This window comes from Schistocerca nitens, chromosome 3 (assembly GCF_023898315.1).
Source record: "Schistocerca nitens isolate TAMUIC-IGC-003100 chromosome 3, iqSchNite1.1, whole genome shotgun sequence".
NCBI lineage: Eukaryota > Metazoa > Arthropoda > Insecta > Orthoptera > Acrididae > Schistocerca > Schistocerca nitens.
This window is the reverse complement of record NC_064616.1, coordinates 262,728,721-262,731,656: the sequence shown is the minus strand read 5'-3', so window position 1 is coordinate 262,731,656 and position 2,936 is coordinate 262,728,721.

The following is a 2,936-nucleotide window of genomic DNA, read 5'->3' as shown; positions in this document are numbered from 1 at the left end:
CAGACAATATTGTGGTTGCATGGTAGACAAAATGTCAGGCATCAAACTCTCTAAACATCATTGGCGTTTTGCCACTTCACACTCAAGGATAAATTTGAGTTATGGAAGTACACAAAGTGTGATGACACAAAGTGTAGGCTGTATTCCATGAAATAACATAATATTCTCCTGGGTTCAGTGAATAAACAATTTATCCTCATCAAGGCTTAACACATCAGATGAAACAGTCATTCCCCGAACTGCCCATTGTAGGCCATCAGTAACAGATGATACAGGAAACTGTATTGAAAATTCCAATAAATATTACAACTTCATTGTCCAAAAAGAGATTTCAAGCAGCATGAAGTAATTCAATAAACTGCTACAAAAATTAAAAGTGTTCCATTTCTTTTCTTTCAGAATTTTGTGACAATGTTGAAATACAGCCATTACAAACAGAAAACAATCATAATCATTGCAGGAAGTAGATTCTGATCTAGGTCGAACATACATTTCATTATTCACATAGCTGATTTAAGTCCATATCCTGAAGCAAAGTCCAGTCGGTGCCATATCAAAGTTCCGCCTATGACAAACAGAGTCCATAATATTAGCATCTGAGCCAAACTGGTAACACTCTTGCCACACAATCCACAGATTGTATTCAAACTGAGCTGTCTTATATTCAGATTCTGGAGTGGTTCTGTCAGAGGGCACTCCTGATGACTAGCAGTCTTTGGGTAGTGGCACCACAGTGGCTGACAGTAATGTTACACCAGTTATTTAGTTTCCATAGTGACACTGGGTGTTGTCACTACATTCTCTCCCCCTCCCCTCTCCCTCAGCACAGCAGCGACCACCAGAGCAGAAGACACAGTCGGTGCATGGTATGGAGGAGCCACTACTGGAAAAGGTAGGGACAATGTCCAGGGGCACCTTTGCAGGAGCCTGAAGCAAGATGAGGCTTGATGGAATATGCATGAGTCAGCATAGGGCCAGACAGTCTGCTAGTTGAGGAGAAACAGGAAGCTGCTGACCAGGATGCTGGAGGTGTAGTTGATTTGAGGCACTGCAGAAGTTCATGAGTGGGGGCCACAGTATACATCATGGATCTATGGACAGAGATCATCCCCCCAGTCCAGGTTGGGTGGCATGTGAACTCAATGCTCAGACTAAGGTCACCCAGTGAAAATGAAGAGCCTATTGGCTCCACTGTGGCCTGCAGCTGAGGTGGCCCTGTAAATTGCTAGAAAACCATAGAGGGTGTTAGATGCAGTATTAGATAACATTTCCTTACAGATGATGGCCATTACATGGTTATTTGTTGATGCAAGTCTATTGCCCAGAGATCTGAACCCCAAATGTGTCAAAGATGGTTGCTTGAAACAACACTTGTGCAGATTGCATTTGAGTTCTTTTGATGTTACATGAACCATAAACCCAAAAGTATGGAAACAGTCTGTCTGAAAGATGTTGTCCACTTTGGGGTCAGCTACCACCACAGAATTCACTGGACAAGTGACTTGGTCATACATAACTAAAACTGGAAACTTCCCTGGGAAGGGCACATGATGACATTCATAGGCCCATAGATTTGTTTCAGCTGCAAAGGTGGCAATCCTAAACTTAAGTAAGTAGTTTGGTCTAATAAGGACACAGAAGCACCCGTCATTAGGAGTAAGTGGATGGAGTGTTTATCTATGAATAATCCTAAGAACATCTGCTAGTTTGTGCCTTGAGAATTCTGTACTTCTATAAAGTAATCACTCGCATTTTACACGTCCATAGGTTTGGACGTATCTGCATCAGAGTTGCTACAACATACCTCTTGCAATTCGCTCTTTTTGCCTTTCCTATGGGATGCTGCACACCACTGGGGGCATGGCAAAGGAAGAAATGTTTACAGCTGGGGCTCAGTGCTGATGCTCACATGGCTTTTTGCCACTGGTGTAGTTGTTTATAAGGTCATCCAAGCTCTGGACCAAGTGAATGTCCCACTGGAGGTGGCACAACTTCCTACACTACTGGCCATTAAAAATGCTACACCATGACGTGCTACAGACATGAAATTTAACCGACAGGAAGAAGATGCTGTGATATGCAAATGATTAGCTTTTCAGAGCATTCACACAAGGTTGGCGTTTGTGGTGACACCTACAACATGCTGACATGAGCAAGGTTTCCAACTGATTTCTCATACACAAACATCAGTTGACCAATGTTGCCTGCTGAAATGTTGTTGCGATGCCTCGTGTAAGGAGGAGAAATGCATACCATTACGTTTCCGACTTTGGTAAAGGTTGGATTGTAGCCTATCGCGATTGTGGTTTATCATATCGGGACATTTCTGCTCGTGTTGGTCGAGATCCAGTGACTGTTAGCAGAATATGGAATCAGTGGGTTCAGGAGGGTAATATGGAACGCCGTACTGGGTCCCAATGGCCTCGTATCACTAGCAGTCGAGATGACATGCATCTTATCCACATGGCTGTAACGGATCGTGCAGCCACATCTTGATCCCTGAGTCAACAGATGGGGACGTTTGCAAGACAACAACCATCTGCACGAACAGTTCGATGACGTTTGCAGCAGCATGGACTATCAGCTCGGAGACCATGGCTGCAGTTACCCTTGACGCTGCATCACAGACAGGAGCGCCTGTGATGGTGTACTCAACGACGAACCTGGGTGCACGAATGGCAAAACGTCATTTTTTCGGATGAATCCAGGTTCTGTTTACAGCATCATGATGGTCGCATCCGTGTGTGGCAATGTCGCGGTCAACGCACAGTGGAAGCGTGTATTCGTCGTCGCCATACTGGCGTATCACCCGGCGTGATGGTATGGGGTGCCATTGGTTACTCGTCTCGGTCACCTCTTGTTCGCACTGACTGCACTTTAAACAGTGGACGTTACATTTCAGATGTGTTACGACCCGTGGCTCTACCCTTCATTCG